General features: G+C 53.9%; 1 protein-coding gene across 1 annotated transcript in view; it reads left to right on the top strand.

The window, feature by feature from the left end:
- The first annotated feature begins 4587 nt into the window (after window positions 1-4587).
- The window catches only part of PAFAH1B2 (platelet activating factor acetylhydrolase 1b catalytic subunit 2), a 22968-nt gene continuing 7139 nt past the window's right edge, over window positions 4588-20416 (top strand). The window contains exons 1-2 of the mRNA XM_026863776.1: window positions 4588-4592; window positions 13967-13971. The gene's annotated coding sequence lies outside the window, so the exon portion shown is untranslated. The remainder of the gene's footprint in view (window positions 4593-13966; window positions 13972-20416) is intronic.

Genomic DNA, 20416 nt, shown 5'->3' with positions numbered 1-20416 from the left:
TCTGCAGCCCGTTCTGCAGGAGGCCTGGAGACGGGCGGCGGGTTCACCCCGACAGGGGGTCGGCTGCAATCTCTCCCAAGCCACACGCCCTCCTAAAACCCCTCCTCAATTGCACTCAGGTCTGGTGAGGAGTGATGCAATGGAGAGAGCGCACGGACAGATCCAAAGATACCGCGATTCGTTACTGAATGCCAGCAGACATATTGCTGTCATTAGGCTCCAGCTCAGTCACAAAAACTGTTTCTGAAAGTCTTTGAGCCAGCAGATCTGGTTATATAAGCTCAGACCCTTCCTCTTTTGCACGAGCTGATAGTCTTCTCAACGGGTGACTGGTGTTTCCTAGCAGAACATTCATCCCTCCTCAGACGAAGACGATGCATCTAATCAAAACCTCTTCCCTGCCCAAGAGCCTGCCGGTGCTCTAGCCAAAGCTGGCGCTGCCGGCGAAGCCCAACGATAGAAGATCCGCCAAAGAGCAGAGTCTCCCTCGGAAGAGGTCTGGCTGAGACAAGCAAGGCCCAACCAGCCTGGCGAGCAGCCGGCACCAGGGACCGACGGATCCGCGGGAGGTCTGCTGCGCCCTCGCTTCCACGGAGCGGGCAGAGCAGCACGGCAGAGCCAGAGCTCGGCTCCCGCCAACCCAAGGCCTGTTCCTTCGCCGCAAGAAACCTGCGGCCGTGGGGTACGGCAGCGCTCCTCGCCTCAGCACACCCCACCGACGAGCAGCCTGACCGGGCAGCCGAGCAGAAAAGGTTCATCGCGTTACCCAGCACTTTTAAACAACTGCAGGTTACCGCTGAACCTTCTTTCTATCTTTTTTATCTAAACAAAACGTTACAGGACTAGGCTTGCTTTACCAGCAACGCCCTTTAGCTTCTACTCCTGAGAGCAAGCAAGCAGTTAGTTCTGTACACCTCACCGAGTGACCAACGGGCTGACCTCCTCCCACCTTTTACAAACAGATGCCCCCAAAGTTCAAAGCTATTCTGTCCTCTGAGATGTGCCTCCCCCTTTTTTGGTTTCTTTACTAATAAATACATAGCGAGATCTCGCCCCCAACATTCTGATAAACTCCTTGTGGTTTAAGCTTTACTGGAAACCATGCTTCCTACCCTGCTAGTTTTTCGTATTACTCTCTCATTAAACAATTTAGATACCCAAGGAGTAAGTTAGAAGTGAAAGGGAAGTTCTCAATCATGAAATCTACACTGGTCCTTTGTCAGCTTGTAGCTCCTGATAACCTCCTCATCTTCTGGTAAAAGTTGTCTAACACACTACGATATCTTTACGCTTGGGGTTGTCTGAAGGAGGTCAGACAGGCACGTTGTACTTTCCCTGCAGCAGACTGGTGGTACTCCTGTGGTCGGTACTCCCCTCGCAGTGGAGATGTCTTAATTCACTAAGCTACAGTAACCCAGCAGCTTGCGGTCAGCTGCCAATAACCAAAGTTCCTGTCCTAAAAACGACAGGCTGGAGAGACAGGTCAAGAGCAGCAAGGGACAAGGGCAGTGAAATACAGTTAGCTATCCCAGCACACGCTCCAACTATTCCCCAGAAATCTGTTGACTTCTTAGCGAGACGGCAGCTCGAGATGTGCTTTATCCAGCACTTCTCAACACAAAATACATAAACAGTCCCTGGAGCGCAGATGGAAACCGATGCCTATCCCCTCCCAGGGGAGTTCCCTCCTCACTAGGCTACAAAGTCATGTTGCCTCTTGCTTTCAGTCTTTGATGATACAAATCTTACGTTCCTTCCTACACAGTACCTCAGTTTCAACATGAGAGGTAGAGCATCCCCTCCCATATTCGCCCGTAGCTCCACGACGAGGGCGCTCTCGAAGCCAGAGTCAGGGCTGCCGCGAGGCCTGAGGAGACGGCGGCTCCTCTCCGGTATGGCAGTAAATGTGATTCCCCATCTCCTTCCACTCACCTACGGGCGCCGGTGACGGCCCGTGACAGATGACCGGGGATGCAGCTCGTGAACCACATGCAAGCTCTGAGTTGGGAGACACTCCGAAAGCGCACTCGTCTGCCCTGCGTATAGATTTGCTCTTCCCACAAGAGCAGGCTGCTGAAAAGGGCCAAGCTGTTTAAGAGCAGAAGGAATTCAGCTTCTCCCCGTAGCAAATCAAAGCCATACAACATCATCTTGCTTAAGGAGACTTGAGACAGGAGAGGAAACCCTTAAAAGCCAGCTTTTAAACAAACAAGGAAGAGAAAAAACAGGTGCATTGAGAAGCGCTGTCTTATGTGTGAAGTTTTAAGATTTAAGCCAAAATATTTGGAGCAAGATGAAACTCCATCCGCTGAGAGCCACCGGTTAAATCTCTCTCCAATACAAGCATCCCAGCACGAACCAGAGATCCGTGTCCAAGAAGCACACAGGTATTGCTCAAGGTTCTGCCGTCAAACACCCACTTCCTCCACACGTCCCGCAGCTCAAGCGTTTGGCAAAGAGTCAGCTATCCCATTTTTAAGGCAAGTGTCTAATCTTCAGAGTTTCTAATAACTTCTGAAATATTGACTTTGCTCCCTAAAAATCCGGAAATCAAAGAAATCCTTTCTGCACCCCTGCAGTTCACCACACTCCTATGCTTTGAGACCCCGCTGCTGCTTTGCTGCTTCCCCCACAGCACAGTAGAAGGTTTCACAGAATCCTCTAGGTTGGAGAGGACCTAGAAGATCATCTAGTCCGACCATTAAGAGTTTCACCACTCACTCTTCCGATCCAAGGCCAATAAACCCAGAGGTGCTGCCTCCATGCTGCAGCCTACCTGAAAACAGGTGGCTAGCTAGCCACAAAGAGAAACGGCAGATGGGCAGGAACGCAGCGTGCCCCCCGGCCAGCCAGGACAGCTGGGCTCCTCAGACACAGCAGCCCCACAAGCGCATCATTCCCCACGCAGCAGGAGGTTCTTGGGATCATCTGAGGCTCTCTGGAAAAATCAAGCACGAGGCTCGTCAGCTTGGACACCTACTGCTATGGGCCACTGCCTTTATAAAATATTTATCCCTGCAATCAGCATCTTGCCAGCCATCCTGTTGAATCATCTCCCCCGCGGCCGCTGCACAGCCCGCTATCGCACTCAGCACTGTGACCTTACAGGGGTCACCAGCAAATCACCCGTTAACGCCGCCGTCAAATCAGTGCAGGGCACATGGGAACAGCAAGGAGGTTGCCCAGTGCTGGAAATCATCAGTTTCAACTCAGAGCTTACAAAATGTCATTTAGGGAACAGAAGGTAACATCAGTTCCTAGACCCGAACACTAACCAGCTTTGAGACCGCTCGCTGCCCTAGAGCTCTCCTTACCTACACGTTCCACCCATGAAAAAAATTCATAAGCTTCAGACAGAAGTCAAACTGCTATGCTGAACTCACCCCACTCCAAGTATACTCGGAAGGTAGAGACTCAGAATTGCATCCACTTACACCACAGATACTCGACACCAAATCTTTGCAAACGTAACTTGTCGTTCAGGTCCTTTGAAACAGAAGTGAGTCTGACACCACTCGAGGAATCTTTTGACTCTTTAAAACAAAGATGAAAATGAAGCAGTGCAGGAAGGACAGGCCAGATTTAAGCCTTGAAATACCTAAGGTGTGGAATTAATTCAGGTTTTCGCATTTTCTCTACCATACCTTACTACCAAACGTAGGGAAGGAAAGGGAGGTGATGAAAAAGGCAATCGGTATTTACCGCATGATGTTCACCGTAAAGAAGCAGCGAGGCAACGCATCCAAGCGATTATCGGACCTTGCCGGCTGGCCAGGCGAAGCGGCACAGACAGTCAGAGCCCACCACCAGGCTCTGAAGCGCCCCCGGACCAGCAATCCTCTACAGCTGCTGAGCGCGCTACAGCGCAACGCCCTGCCACGGCTGCGCCCGGCCCGCAGCTGCCGCCGGGGGGAAAGGGGATCTCAGCCACTGACCCGTCCTCCCTGCTGCGTGCAGGGACGAGGGGCCACGGCCACGCGAAATGAAGGACAAGTTTTCCACAGCTACGTTTGTCTATTCAGAGTATTTCCCCAACGACTTCTAATTAGACTTCTGACTCCTCATTTGCTTTTTATCAAATGTGCATCTAAAGAGCGTCACAGGTGCACAAGGTAGACAAAATTCCGACCTACGTGAATTTATAAGCACGTTTATCACAGCGGCAGAGGGAGCAAGAGCTTACGGGAACTTTGGCTGTATTTCTTACTAAAATGAACTCTCGGGCCGGGACTCTGTGTGTCCTGTGGTCACACACGCAGCCCCAGCCAGCCAGAAACCTTCCAAGGCTGAGAAGAAAGGGACACGTGAGCAGTCTGACTCCAAAGGCCCTTGAAAGCGTCCGGCATGGAGTCACTGAATCAAAGGCCGACTTGTGTCCACGCCAACAAACAAGTTCACTCTTACATTAGGCACCTTCTTCTAAGGAGTTACTCAAAAGCTGGCAGCTAACCACCTCCTAGAAAACAAACTGCTGACGTCTGAGCTATCTCGTCAGTCGTCTGTACTGAGGCTAACACCACGAGAGCCCGCGACGCTCTGCACTGCTCCGAGTCTCACCCGCCCGTCAGCCAGCGGCGACCGCGCAGCCGCAGGTTCCCGCGCGCAGCCACTGCCTCTGACCGCGCTCCCCGGGGCTGCGCTGGCTTCAGCAGCCTGCTCTTCCTCACCTTCACGCACCTCCAGCTCCAGGAAACGGGAGAAGTTTGGCTGATCGCGCAGCTCCTAGGTCACTTCCACTATTCCCACGCCCTCACGGCTGTGGTCTCTGAACTCTTCCTCCCCCTTGCTCGGGGTGCGTTCCTTAGCAGCCTGCGCTGGCAGGGCTGCAGCCCGCGAGGGACCGACACACAACCCTTCCTGCACGCTCAGCTAAACCAGAAAACATGGGGGACGAGCCCACGGAACCCTCTGCAGTCCACTAAGAAAATTCTAAGTGAAGAGAAAACAAAGGTGGCCTGGCACACAGATGGGGGAGCCTTCTACGCCCTTGGGAAGCCAGCAGGTTTTGCCTGCCATAGCCAGTTCTCCTTTCCCACTCCAACCGCTCGTGGCTCCTCTGCGTGGCCGGTACGCACGTTCCTCCTCACCTGCCCGTCCCGCCCCGGGGTAAGCCGAAGGGCGCAGACATGCCGCCCAGGAGCAGCGGGGAAGCGAACGCCACCCTTGCAGCCGGAGAGGCCCCAGAGCCAAGTCAGGCCCTGGGGAGAGGCAGAGGAAGAGCCCACAAAGAGCAGAGGGCAAGCGTGGCCATGGAATTAAAAATAACTGCCCTGATGCTTCCTCGCCCTGCCACGCAGCTCAGTCCAGCGTCCCGGGAAGGAGGAGAGGGAATCCCCCGCTCCAGGTACAAGGGCAGTGCACGCAGATCACGTGCCTCACGTCACAGCAGCAGCAGATTGAGGAGCTCGAATTATACTTTAAAAAAACCAAATTGAAATTCAAGCTCTAGCGCAGCCTCATACTGCAAACTGCACCCAGTCCTTCGGCCGTGTGCTCTCTCTAGGGAAGACAAATAGGTTGCCAACCAAGAACTGCTCTGTGGGATTAGCCAATGTTTATGAAGTGCTTTAAAGATTAGAAGTGTCACCTATGTGCTAAATATTTCGTCGGCACTATCAGCTTGAACAGCAACCAAGTATCTCGTATCTCCTCCTGCTGATCTTGAGCTGGTTGCCCAAGGCGTCAGTCAACATGACTTCCAACCACCGTGTCTGGCATTAATTCTAGGGGCGTTTTTAGACACATGGCAGGAGAGGACAGAATTAGGGAAGTACTTAAACTGTAACTTCTAAAAACTACCAGCAGAGTAATGACAGTAATATCACCAGAAGAGGCTTAGGGATTTATTTTTTTAAAAAACATTCTCATACATGTGCGTGAGACCGGAATCCTTTGGAATGAAGCCCAACCGTGCGAGGAGAGGCCCTCACCGTCACTCCCCCAGACGGAACTGGCTCAGCAATGTTATGAAAAGGGACTTTGTACACATCAGCTTGATAGGAGCTCAACGGATCCCAAAGTCCTTCATTTCCCAAAAAGCTTTTTGCAACACTCTCGCAGTATCTTAATTGAGAAACCGAGCCGTGAGCCCGAGCACACGGACAGCAGCAGTGCCCTGCTCACGCCGTTCACACCGGACACACGCAGACCAAACAGCAAGGATATACTTATTTTCATTCCCGTCTTCCTCCTGTTTCCCCATCACTTAAGTTTCTCTTCCAGCTAGAATACAACTCGAGCCTGCCTGTGTCAAGACCTTCCTGCTATCGCCACAGACAGAGCCAAGCTGTAAGTGTTCAGCTTGAGATCTGGGTGTTTCCCACTCACTCACCTGTTGTCACCCAGACTCCATCCACCCGCAGAGGACTTACACCCCACATACAGGTTTAGAAACATTTGAAAAACACAGAGCTCCGTCTTCCCTTCAGCCTGTGCGTTTGAACCGACAGCAATAGAATCCAACGACCATTATCAAGCAGTTGGGAAATGCGAAATTCAGTTCCAAGGGTTTACTCTGCGCTAGAGAGAGAAGAGAAACGAAGCAGGAAATCCCTGGCGTTGCAAACAGCCACTCTGAAAGCGCTGTCAATAGGAAGCTGTTGCGCTAAAAGGTCTGTGCATCTGTCTCGCAATTTGCCAACCACGAGGGAATTGAACTCCACGGAAGGATGCCCATAGCCTGAGCTCGGTGTCACAAACTGGAGAGGTCACACCCCAGATCCAAAGGACCGGGTTAGTTTTTACCGTGGTGGCCCAGCCTGTGCCCGGCTTTCGAGCAGCAGAGCTCAGCCAAAGGCAGGCCGGGCCCCGAGCACCCAGACCTGCTGGTGCCGAGGGCCAGGCGGTCACCGAGCCTCGGGCTCTACTGCCAGGGCCTGGCAGCAAGAGCCCGTTCGCCCCTCTGCCTCGAGCAGGGCCAAAATCCCCTTCCCAGCTCTACAATTTTCTGTTGGCCACGGAACCGCTACCCCCTGCAGCCCGGGGCCCCAGGCGTCACCCCGCCACCAGCGCTGCCTGCGGAGCGGCTCGGGCTGCACCCCAGGTGCTGCATCGTCCCTCTGACTGCCAAGGTGACTCCGGCAGCCGGAGACAAACACACCGAGCCCAAGGACAGAGGAGCCCAGAGCAGGGACAAACATCATTCAAAGCCAAAACAGCGTCACCACAACGTCTTCTGCGCGGTGCTGGAGCCAGGACAGGCACCTTGCTAACGCTTTACTCCACACAAACAGCAGCAAGAGAAGCGGTGGTTGTCAGTCGGCTCCTCCGCAGCTGGGAGGGTGTTTTAGGGAGGAATCCCGTGGAAGAGCACGGGGAGCAGGGCAGGAGGGGAGCGCAGCTGAGGACAGCGCGTTTCCTGCACAGGTTGAAGGGTTTCCCGCGCCGCAGCTGCAGCCCCAGGCAGGTGCGTGCCGAGGTGCCCGCGCTCGCTCGGGCCTCACCCAGGTGTCTCGCACGCAGCTTCCACCAGCCCCCGGGGCTGAGAGCGGCCTCCGACTTGGGATGAGGTGACTCACTGAGGTCGCATGTCATGAACTGCTCTTACTCAAGCCGTGAGTGAGTAGCACAGGGGAGTGAGAACCCCAAACTGAAGGCATGGCTCAGTACAAATAAACCTCCCAGCAACACGTGCCACTCTTGCAGGGCCACTTGCACCCTTCCCTGTGCCAAGCCAGCTGAAAGCAGAGGACCAAAACAAAGCGAACACTGGAATGGCCATACAAAACTTCAACACGCATTTAACAAAATAAAACAGGCCTAGCAAAAAATAAAAAGCAATCTTAATCTTCACTGACAGTTGATCATCTTCGTCTTCTAAATGACTGGAGCATCCTAGGCACTGAATTTTGCCACTAACAACTCCGAGGCACCGCTGATGTTTCCCCCTGAGACGAGGCAGCGGTACCGTGGGAGACCCTGCAGAGCAGCCTTTGTTCTGGGACCCAGCAGGGAAAACACGTCTGCTGGGCCCAAAGCGCTTTTCCCTCCAACCTGATGGGATCTGAACTGGGAGGACAGGAAGCAAGCTTTGTTTCAGGCAGCAAGGAAGGCGGTCTTAGCGCACAGACTAACGCATCAGGTTTTCGACTCCGGAGCCCTACATGTGGTAAAACAAAAAGCGTTTTGCTGTTTACCTCAGACACACGTAACGTGCTTTAAAATAGCCTGCTCGGGTGTCTCTGCAGAGCACCTCGTGTTCGGACAAGCACATTTGCTCCGGTGACTATTTGAGCGATGACTCACCCGAACAAGCCAGGGCACCCTACCACACAACCCCCAAACTGCTGACTTAGGGCTTGGGATGCAAATCCGCCAGGAAGCGGCGTTTCCCCGCCAAAGGGCCGCGACACCCGGACCTGGTCACTGCTGCACGTCGCAGGGGGACGCGCCGGGGCAGCCGGGCGGCTGCGGGCACGGCCCGAGGCACCGCTCCTCCGGCAGCCCCAGGCCAGCGCTGGAGGAGCAGCTTTCGATCGAGTATATGTGTATGAATTTATTAAATGTGACCATAAACAACGTTCGGTGGAAGCCTGGTATCTGCAATGAAACAGTTAATTCTAATGCCATGAGGCTGAGAAGTAGAGAATGTGAAGCAGACTGGTGAAACACGGCGCTAAAGAGAAAAACCCTACTTCAGCTGCAGTTCTTGCCTTGAGGACAAATGCAAAGAGAAGATGACAGGGATAAGCAAATTTTATAAAATATTCTTGTTCTCATTGCACTTCTAAAGTTGCTATTATTTTTCTTTTCACATTTGAGCTCTGCCAAACGGACAGCCCGACGGCAATTTCTGCGTTCACCCTCCGAAGGGCTCGTGGCAGGCGGGCACAGGGCCCCCCCGGTGCCGCCGCAGGGCCGGCGCGGGTGCGAGCCCGCATCCGCCACTCGCCTCACTGGTGGCACCCCTCCAGAGACGGCCACTCTGGTCCCACGAAGCATGTGAGAGTCACAACCCGTGACGAGCCCAGCAGTAATTGCCGTATCAATTTCGACGCTCCGCCAGCCAGAGCAACGCCTGTAACTGTAAACCAGAAACCTTTTAATATCCCGCTCAATTATGAAGAAAACAACTCCCGAGCAGCAGCGTCGCGCAGAGCCCGCTGCCGTTGATTCCGCCACGAGCGGGGCCTGGCTGGGGATGGCCAGACCACGCGGGGAGAAGCTGTGTCAAGAGACACTGTCACGGGGGCCAGAGGCAGAAATGGCCCTTCCAGGTGCCACCAATGATGCCAGGGCTGCTCAGCCCCTTTCTTGCGACCTCACAGAAGGCGGCAGATGAGCCAGCTGATGGCGTGCCACCAGAATGGGATTCAGGGCTAGTGTGACCAGCGGGCTGTTCACAAATCTGGGAGAAAGAGCCCGAGAATTAAGCAGCTGAATCAGGCACTGTCGTATGAAGTTGTCTTACAACTGCTCCCTGTTATTTCCAAACAAGTATCAAGGAAAGGTAAACAAACTGAATGACTGTTTGGAGTTCATAAAACATTCCCATCCACTGCAGCCTTTCGACAGCAGGTCAGATGCTTTGCTGAAGCAAGAGTGAGATCAGCAGAACCCACTTCCAATCCCCGCCGCCAAACCCTGCCGGTCCCAGTCACCTTACCAGCCCTGTACACCACAGGAGGCTTTTCTCGCCCAGGAATTCGGGGCAGGGTTTGGAGAGGCACAGAGCCTCCAGCAGGCTCCCACCTTGCTCTGCACAGACCTGACCCGCTTTTGCCTCGCTGGGCTGTGAGCTGGGCTTTGTTGCCATGGTGAAAGCTCTGACACATTTCATTTTCCCACTAGTTTCCTGCTGCACTACGAACTACCGATGCTCTGCACCTCGCTGCGGTGACAAGGAACCCCCCACCAGCAAACACGGATTCGGCCACACGCCGCCCTTGCCTGGTCACTCTGCCAACAGTGTTTCTCAAGGTCTTACACCTAGTTACACCTCTAGCAAGTAGCATCCCTCTTGCCTCAGCTGTATCAGTGTGGTTTCAGTACTCCGTTCCTGTTTTCTCAGGATGTGTAAGATTTGATACACTTCTGAAGGGTTTATCTTGCACCCTAATCCAACCTGCCTGTAAATTAAGCCCTACAAAAGTTCAAGAAATTTAATCATCACCCAAAAATGCCACTCTAGAAGAAAAAAAATGCATGCCTGTCCAGGTTTTGATTGTGATAATCCCAGTCTTAGGATGACCCGAGCGCCAAACCGGGAGCGCCGAGTCCCTGCTGTCACGCAGGCTCTCACGTCAGCTTCCACTCCCGCACCGCCCGGCAGGTGCCAGAGCTCCGACCGCCGGAACGGGGCAGGATTCTTGAAAACCTTGATCTGCGACACAGAACAGGCAATTCCGCTCACAGAGCAAAGCGTGTTGCCATCCTCGAACCACACACGAATTTTAGTCCTGCCACTTCCCACATGTTTTAGGAAGCAACACTAAGAGCTGCTTCCCCATCCTCCCGGAGGCCCAACAGTCAGCAAATCCCGCACGCTTCTACAGGCCTTTGGGGGAGGCACCCACCAACCTCGCGTCCCGAGAAAAAACAGTCTTTGCACACAAAGGATGATCAGCTTCCGCATGTTCTTGAGCAGCTCCAAGATTCTCAGCTGCAGTTTTCCCAAAGAAATACTTGGTACAAATCTGATGTTGTTCCCCGGGCTCTACCAGCACATCTTCTGAAGCATTTTTTCCCCGAACTGCTCGTCTCGCTGTTGTCAGATTTAGGGTAGAGCACACGAGTGACCACTGCCACCCAGAAAAGATGGACTAAAGGGTGTGTTTCACCAGGAAACTCACCAGTACAGGACAACACAGGGGTTTTCCAGGTCTCTGAAAGCTTATCAGAAGGAACTAGACAACTTAGTGACCCTCATAACTAAAGGCTGCATCCCACCCTTGGCTTAAAAACCCACGGTACAGCCTCAAACCCCGTACTGCCACTCCCGAGCCACCATATTTCCCTTTGAGCTGATGTGAAGGAATTCACTTTATACCCAACAGCCTCAATGGCCCACGGCAAGCGAGAACAACAGTTCAGTTTTGTCCGCGGTCCCAAACTGGGACCAACAGCGCTCACACACACACAAACAATGGGAAGCAGAGATTAAGGCCCACATTGTCTAGCAAGTGACTCAGAAACTGCAGAAGCGCCTACTAAGTGAGAAACTACCTATAGTCAGTCTTCACTTGTCTTTTTACTGTGTAATAGGAGTTTCAACTTGGCTGAAAAAAAATATTTTGTTCTGACTAAGCACAGGCTTCGCCCCGTACCTCAGCTGCTGTGGGAAACGCACATCCCCTGCAACTCTGCCAGGGCAGCGAGCACACAACACCCACGCCGCAGCGAGCCCGTGGAGGTAGCGACCGAGATTTCCTTCTCCTCCCCAACTCTGTATCTTGTTTCCAATATAAAACAGCTGAACTCACCAGCAGAAAGGAAAAGCCTTTGGCTTTATCTCACACTTCCCGAAGCAGCTCAGGTGAAAGAGCCTCCACAGAAGCCAAATATTAAAATTCTTGTACAGAGATGGATTCAGAATGATTTTTATAGGTTTCCAACAGGATTGTCCTTGAAAACAAACAGTTGCTGTATAACTGACAACCCTCTCGCTGTGTCAGAACGCTTGAGATGCATGAGCATAGATGGGCTTTGTACAGCCAAGAACACACTCTTCATGGCTACTGGGTAACGATTGTATTTGTTTAATGGTACATTTACATGTGCAAAGAACCAGTAGCACAAGCCACGCTATACAGCGCTCAGCCTTACTGGGGGGAGCCGGGGGAAGCCCCCGACCTGCAAAAGTGCAGAAGCCAGCTACAGCTGTTACCAGCCTTGGGGATGCGGAAGACACCAGGCACAGTGGAGCCTTCCTGCAGGAGAGCACTGTTGTCTTCTGGCCACCTGGTACAGAGAAAACCTCCCACAAACCAAGCGGGCACAGGATCTTTTCCCCTCTCCCGGGCAGGGGAGAGGCTGGGACAGTTCCCCGCAGCAGCCGGCAGGGCCGCAGCGCTCTGCATGGGCAGCGGCCTTGGCTGGGGGTGCCATGCGCTGCCGGGAGCCCCGGCCGTCAGCGGCACCTCCAGCCGAGCTGATAACCTCGACAGAGCCGCTCGCCAGATTACAGCCCCAGGCTCTCCTACAAGCGCAGCTGGAGAGGAAAGACTAAGCATGAAGGCTAATACTTTTCATCTTCGGTTGCTGCCAGTGCTACTGAGCTTAAACCGCAATTTGGGAAGCACAGATACACGGTCACGCTGACACGGCCAAAAGGCAAACACCTTTCCACAGCACAAATTCCTCCAGTGCAAAGGCAGCGCTGGACCAGGCCAGAGACCCGTGCCTCTTTCCGTTGTGGTAGTGCACAAAGCTGGCGCGGACGGTTCAAGACTTACATGGCCAACAACGCAGCTCAGCAGTTGAATGGGCAACTGCCCAGCTGGTTTCACCCGCAAGGCAATAGTGATCACAGGCCTCAAGGCAAAAGGTAAGCACAAACCCTTTCCCAAAGGGATAGCAAGGAGGAGCAGCAACAAACACACCATGAAAAGTGGCATCACTAGAGCAAAGCATGGACCAGGGTCTTGGTAAGACTCTAGGCACACAGACGATGAGGGGTATTTTTTCACCCTTGTTAAGACGCTCTCCATACCCCAGGAGATCCGAACAGGCAGGCCCACCTCCCCTCGCACACCCGCGCTGCCCCAGCAAGGGCCACCAGCACCACTCAGTCCCCCGCGAGGCTTCCACGGCAGCGCCGTACCCGAAGCGACCGCAGATGAGCATCGCTGCTACTGTGCAGCGCATTATCTGATCAGACTTCACAATTACATACAGCCTGCCAAGTTACTCCTTCCATTAAAAAAACCCAACCAACTCAGATGTTGCAAAATTAGTTTTTAGGTGAAGTCTCATCAACTTCAATTCAGCAGCCTTTACCCATCAGCAAGAAGTCTCAGCTTGAAGACACTGTCCCCTGAGAGGGACCAGAAGCACCCCTGGAACTACCCGAGGAGCCTGAAGGCAGGCAAAAAAACTGAGAAACACCTCAAGCTAAACGACAGCAGATCCCCGAGCCTCTAAACCCTCCTGTGCCCGCGCTGCGCCGGCCGTGGCTCTCCCACCCGCCCGCCACCGTTCTGCCTCTCCCCACGTCACAGCCGTATTTCCGCACACACGGTCCATGCGCGGGAAGAGGCTCTCCAGGAAGCGATACAGCTGAAAGTCCGAGGCAGCCAAAGAGCCAGCACAGCCGAGAGAAACTTGCTTAGGTAAGGAAAAAAACCTTTAAAAAAATGCATCTTCCCTTCTGCTGCAGAAATCCATGTGCACTTCCTCAGCCTTGAACACACTTCACTGGGTCCGTCTCATTCAAAACTACTTCCAATAGGCCTAAACATATTTTAAAAGTTATTGGAATGAGACATGAAACATCCATCTGTTTGCTGAAAGGCAGCAGACGTACGCAGCCTCCAGATCCAGACTTTAATTGCCGTACTTTAATCTGCTGCTGCAGCCCCCCATTCTCTTTTATTCCCAGGAGCTCCAAGGCGTGCGCTCTCCTAATGGAGTCCTGACAGTCGCCCTGCGCCTGGCGCTCCGTCAAACCACTCCAGCCTCCAGCTCCGGGCCCGCAGTCGCATGCTGATACCCTACAGAGACTCCTTTTCTTCTAAACGAGCTTCAAAACTCGATAATTAATGTACTGTAACTGCATCAGATACTTTAAGAAGCTGAAGGCAGTGCTTCTGATTGCCAACCCATACAGGAAAGGGGCAAATGTTGAGGAGATACTGAACTACAATGAAAACATCAAATTGGACTGTCAGTAACACAGCTGGCTTCTGCATTACACAATACCAAAACTGAGGCCAGTGGCTTCATCCATCTGCAAACCAAGACAATAACCCCAGGCACGCAGACGACTCCTGCGAGCAGGCCCGAGGTGGATGGGTGAGGCAGGACCCAGCCGCCTTGCTCTGGGAGGTTGGTTACGCCGGGCTCTCCAGTCACTGGAGAGAAACGAGCAGTTCCTTTCCCGCGACCCGACGTGGTTTAGGGTGCGCTGAATCACCCTCCGGACGAGCCACCTCCTCCCCCCAGCCAGCCCCAGGCTTTCATATCCAAAGCCAGGTGAAACGCATCCCACGTCACCTGCAGCCTCCCCTGCGCCAGAGACCGTTCAGGCAGGAAATTCAGGAACTCTCAGGAAGAATATCTGCGCTCCCACCACCCGCACACGATAACCAAGTCGCTTCAATAATCAGCGCTACCATCACCGCAAACCACAGACTGAAGCCCAGCTCTGCACAGCGAGGCTCCGCGCCCCCACGGGGACGCCGAGTCGCTCCGGACACAAGGAGCGTTGCTGCGCTACGCAAGGACGGCGCCTTTCCCCCGGTTCTGCAGCGCCACGAGACCCCCATGCCCAGGCTGGTAACCGTCCCCAGTGCCGGACACAGAGGCCGCCGGGACAGCCAGAAGCAACAGCAACATTTCAGTGTCCTCGGGACGCGCGCTCGGCAAGGATTAAACGCTTCAAGAGAGCGGCCGGCCAGGCGTGCCGCCCCCCGTCCGGGGAAAGCCGGCGGCGCCCAGCGCCATCCACCTCGGCAGCAGATGCTCGGGCTGCCCCGGGATCTCCTGCCCACCCCCTGCCCACTGCTGCCGAGCGGAGCTCGGCTCAGCTCCCCCCGCACACGCAAACGCTTGCGCTATTTCTGAGCACAGCGTGTCAGTTCCACCGGGCGTGGGAGTTTGTTTGCGTGGGTTTGTGAGATTCGACTGCTTTGAAACTTGGCTGAAGCCACATAATTCCCTTTTTATGGAACCCCTTTGATGGCCATTTAACAGAGAGGGCGAGGTTTAGCCTCCACTATAGAGACTTGGGGTCAGAGTTACTAGAAAAAGACACATAATGACTAATAATGAATCAGCCTTCAGCGGTTTCTTCATTTAAGTGTTAATGCAGCATATTAAACCCCTGGACTGGGATCAGCAGAAAGGCCCTGTCTGTAATAAATGAGTACAATGGCTTAACTAGAGACTTTCCAAATTGCTCTGCTTAAACCCCTGCGAGCTCCAAAGGGACACACTGGAGCCAGTTTGGCCCTGGCTTGCACAGCGCCTTGTCGCGCCGTGCAGACGACGGTGGGACTGACAGACGACAGCGCCCGTCGCGCTCGCGAGGGGAAGAAGTCACAGTTCACATGAGAAACTCTTGAGCCAGGGAGAACTTCCACTACAAACTGTAACTGCTGCTCTGCTGGCAGCACCGGAGCAACTTCCTACAGCTTTACTGTCGTGGGGAAAAACACACAGTCATTATGCAACCGTCTTGACAAGAGCAAGAAGGGGCGAGCTCCTCGGGCTAGCAGCTTTCTGCAGCAATTGCACAAGGCGGATACACGACCCAGTGAGGGGACGTAGGGAAAGAGGAGTTTAGCTGCTGCTTCTCTGTGAAAATATCTAATACCCAAGGAGCCCAGTCTCCCAGCAACATACTGCCATTTCCTTATTTCCTTCTAACACGATTCCTCCTTCAATCACAGATGAGAACACGGGCTTCAGAAACCCTAATTAGGCCTCTGCAGCATTCGCAAAACCCTTGCGAGATCTCTACCAAGAGAAGAGACCCTGATCCCTTCTTATGGCGCAGCCGTTCCCCTCCCCGCTCCTGCCAGCAGCAGCTACTTTTCCTCACAGGGGCAACTTCTGGACCTGCCCAAAGATGCCAGCACCCCGCTGACCGGCGCTGCTTGGCTCCCACGGCTCCGTCCCGCCTCCTGCCGCAGCAGCCCTGGAGCTCCGGCCCAGGAGGAAGGGATGCCGAGCAGCCAGGCTGCAGAGGTGCCCACCCCAACCCCCAACTAATCCAACAGCAACACAGCTCAGAGCAGGCCCTCAGTATCTTGGCTCTTTCAGACCGCTTCCCCTGCCCAAAAGGCTCAAGGCAGGCCAGGTGCCCAAGGCCCCCTGGTCACCCTGCCCCTGCAGGGACGTGCCCGCTGCCTCTCCTGACCCCTTCCTGTGTGTTAGTGCCCTTGGACTCCGCGAGAAGGAGCCTGGCCTCAAATTTATATCCTGCTCTTGCATTAGTCTCTCGGTAATCGTACGTTACTTGCTACAGCAAGAAAAAAGTTGTAACGGAACATCGTGTCAGCACTTCAGCTGCAGTTGGTAGGGGTAATGCCACTCTGAGGTTTTCAGAAACAGTCCCTCTAAGCCCCGCTGCGGCAGCTGTGCTTAGCCAAAGCCCATCTCCAGCTTTTAGGCTTTTACGGAATCTCCCCACCAGACGAGAACTAAAACACAACTCTTCCTCAGCACACAAATGATGAGAACAAAGGCCCCGTGAGCAGCAGCATAACAGATGCCTGAGGAATTAGCGGTCCACAAGCATCGGCCTTCCCTACAGCCAGAAGAAAGAAGCAGCGGGACAGGTGAAGCACCAACAAGCACTGAAAAAGAAAGTGATTCAGAACAGCGACCACGCGGGGCCCTCACGGTGCTCGTTACACAACACACGGCACCAACGCTGAGCGACTTCCATTTGATGTGACGACGATGAAGCTCGGCGCGCCGGCACGCAGCCTGCTCCGAGCTGATCACCCTGAACACGCCGCTGGAGCCCGGTGCCTCCCAGAGCAGCCAAGCCTGATGACCAGTAAAGTCTACCAGTCGGATTTTCACCCTGTTTAAGCACCCCAGTGCCCACCTCCAAGAACTGCAGCGCCAACGTTGTTCCGCTGACAATTCCAACTCACCCAAAGACAAACCACAGAAACTAAGGCAGTTCTCTCATGGAAGGGAACACCCTCTTCAAGTAAGAGCAGAGGTGTCTCCAGTTTTCCAGAAAAAGCTCAGCTCCTTCAAAACCTAGAAAAAAAAAAATCTGCTTCACTCCAGCCTTTCTCCAGTTGTGCTTGTGATGGTAGAAAAAGGGCTCCGCTCTGCCAAAGATCAAAGCACCACGGCTTTGGGTTACTATCCAACACATCGACCCCAGGTAGCCCCTTAAAACAGGACGCCCTTAGGCAGGATTAGTCAAACTCCTTCCTAGCTTTGCCCATTCCCTAGCTGCTATTTAAAATGCTCAGGGACTCCGAAAGCGGACAACCAGCCTGGAAGAAGTTAGGACAGCACAGAAGAAAGATCACTGGACTCGGGAGGTAGCCACGTTCTCCCGGGACTGTGAATTCTCATCTCCACCTCCAGAGAAAAACGGAGGTGAAAATTAATACTCATGTCCCAAGGAAACGCTCGATACACACAGGGCAACGGCTTGAACTCACAGAAGAAGGGAAGGTGGAACGTTTACAGCAACGTACTGCTCGCTGCAACACCCGAGGGGCGGCGGGACGGCGGCGGGGACGCTCCACAGGCTGGCCGGGTCTCCAGGCTGTGGCTGACCCAAGGGGAGGAAGGACAGCAGCGAGCTTTGGGCATGGCACAGCAGTCACAGCAGTCCCTCTCCTCCCTCCTCGTCCCCAACAGCTCCTGAAGGCCGAAACGCGGCTTCTGAAGAGCAGGGGAACATACAGTACGTGCTCCACAGTGCGCTCATGAAGTCCACTCTGTTAACGTTCACGGATCAACCCCTATGAAAAAATGTGGCGTTAAAAACAACTCCAGCGTCTGAACAGAGCTGGAATTCTAATGAAGTCACTTGGATGATTTATAAATGGAAATTGTGTGGAAAACAATTCATTCAGTAGGTCACTTGGAAGATTTTGAGAACAGAAGCAAGAAAGGGTTTCTTGTGGGAGATGAGAAGAGACAAAGGGAAGGGGGACAGAAGGCAGGAAACAGATAAGGAGAGACGCAGCAAGCTATCCTGCAGGTGCCCAATTAATCCCAGTCAGAGCAGCGGCTCCAGTTCCTGCCCAGCCATCAGAACAGCTCTCTTACAGAGCGCAAGATTCTGACTTTGCATAACCAGGGCCTGAATGTAAATTGCTGGCTTGGTTAATACGTAAATTGTCAACTGTTCCCTTCTATTTCATTAGTTCCAGCAGAGACAATTATGAATACAGGCCTCCTGCCCTTTGGGATGATTAACATTCCCTTTCGTTAGTGTCCCCAACACTGCTGACCCACATTCGACTTGTGAAATTCAGTTATATGTAAACTGCAACGCTCTGTGTCAGCACTGTGTGCCAGACCATTAGAGCCAGGCGCGCACGGCACACGCTCTCCTCCTCTCTGCAAATAAACCCAGCCCTCCGTTTCAAAACGGGGACGAAAATCCCGGGCCTTTATTCCAAGAACAGGCACCAAACTATTCTCTGCTTTTCTTTTTTAGGGAAAAGGGGACGCCAGCCAGGAATGCCGAGGCTGTTATCTTCAGATGCCGTGTCAAAGTCCGCTTGACCTGGTAAACGTCCCCAGGACAGGGAAACGGGCTCCAAAGCCTCATCCAGGGGCCGCCTTTAAACTGACGCGCAGCGGTCAGCACGAGCGGAGCGAGTCATTCGCTTCACCTTCGTGAAAAGGTCTAAAAAGAGGGTACAAGGCGTGTTCAAGCTTACGCAGGCGTTCGCGCTGGAGCTCCTTCGGAGACGTCAGGCGAGTGCGGTTCCCAAGGAGGGGCCGTGACGAGCAAACCAGCTTTTCTCCCGGAGAACGTGACACGGGGTCAAGTCTGTGCTGGGATTCGTGGCTATATTTGAACGCTGCCCGATTCTTCTCTGCAGCCACTACTGGAAGAGACCACCTCTGGAGGGGGCCGCCAGCCCGCAGCCGGGCGACACTTGTGTTTAGTGAGCAAAGAATTCTTTCAGATCGATAAATGGGACCATTTTGCCACGGCTTTACTTGCTCCTAAGTCATTTCCATTAAGCCAAACTATTACAAGTATTACCCTGATGAAAACAAGCTCTAGGCAGCACTATTTGGTATTCCTGCTGCCATTCAGCGAGGCCTTCCCATACAGCTTCACCCTTTCCAATGCTTTTTACATCGATACCTCCCCTCTAACCTCATGACTCCTGGAGCTCAAAGTGAGTAGCTCCTTTCTCCTTCCCCACTCCCCTCTCAGAGTCAGTAGCAACGGCCCCGTCAGTGACAGGGAAGCACTGAAACAACAGCGCTGAGGGTTTGCAGGCAAAAACAATCCCTTTGCTCTCACTCCTCTTCACAGGCTGGGATTTGAAAGGAAACCTGACCTCCGAGCACAGAAAGCTTCCAGGTCAAGTTTCAGCTCCAAGCTATCCCAGCTCAGCCCGGCAGGCCCCGGCACAGCCGAACAGACGGCAGTTGTTCCAGCACAGGTATTTCCCCGGTCTGGGAGCGCTCTCGGAGTTGTGAGGGATCATGTCTCCTCCGCGCAACGACGCAGGGCAGCGTGCAAGCACACCCAACCCGCCCTGCAGCAGCCGGCTCGCCGCACGAGGCTCAGCGGCAGCGGCAACCAGTACACCCACCGTCCCAGCAGGAACGAGCCGCGCTGCTTCCTAAAGCCAAGAGACTGCCCTCGGCCGCCCCACGGCAGTCAGAACAAGTGCAAACGGCCATTTAGCAAAGCACGAGTTTTTCAAGCTTTGCAACCTCTTCCACCATCCACTGACAACGCGCAAAATCCAGCCCCGGCCCTGTCAATGCTAAACAGGGTCTCCAGAGAAAATTTACGTGCCTTGTGCCACCCTTCAGAAAAAAAAAAATCAACTGTTCCCATGCAAAAGATGGTCTCCGCTTGGGTATTTTGCAGAGTTCGGAGTTCGCACCACTCAAAAGAAGCCTCGACTCCAGGAGGAGGCCGAGAACAGGAGCGCAACTTGTAGCTGCGGGATCAGGCTGGGGCATTCGAAGCCGCTGAACCGATGGCTCCGCTCTACCAGCGCCAACCTGCTTCTTCCCCGGAAAGCAAGGGCCAAGCCCTGCACAAAGCGGCAGCAGCCGAGGCGCAGCTTCAACTGCAGCATCGAGCACTCGAAGGCACAGGAGCAGACGTCAGTTTATGCAAGATAGGCAAATATAACCCAATTCTGAAGAGAACTGTCCAGGAGGTGTTAAGTAACTGGTTTTTAAATAGCCCCTGAAACTAATTTTACTTAGTTATCTGGGCAAAAAGCCAGAGCTCCAACAAATGAAAGTAACCGGGGATTTATACCGATGCTCCGACACAACATAACTCCTGAAATTTACAGGAGGACAAGGACAGTCCCCGAGGCACAACCGCCTTCGCGGCCTCCACCGGCAGCCTCCAGGCTGCCACCACGGTAGCCCGGAGCCGGGCAGCGGCGCGGGCGAGCGGGATTTAGCTGCGGCCTGTCCGCTCCCCGCTGCCTGCCCGTGCCCAGCCCCGTCCCTTCGCGGTTTTCATCCTGCGAGGGTTTCCGCAGCAGTCGCCGGCCTTGCCGCCGGTCACGGGCAGCGAGGCGAGTCCCCCGCGGGAGCGCGGCGTGACGGAGCCACGACC

Source organism: Athene cunicularia (genome assembly GCF_003259725.1).
Source record: "Athene cunicularia isolate RWA chromosome 24 unlocalized genomic scaffold, athCun1 chr24_part1, whole genome shotgun sequence".
Classification (NCBI taxonomy): domain Eukaryota; kingdom Metazoa; phylum Chordata; class Aves; order Strigiformes; family Strigidae; genus Athene; species Athene cunicularia.
This window is presented reverse-complemented; position numbering and strand designations above follow the sequence as displayed.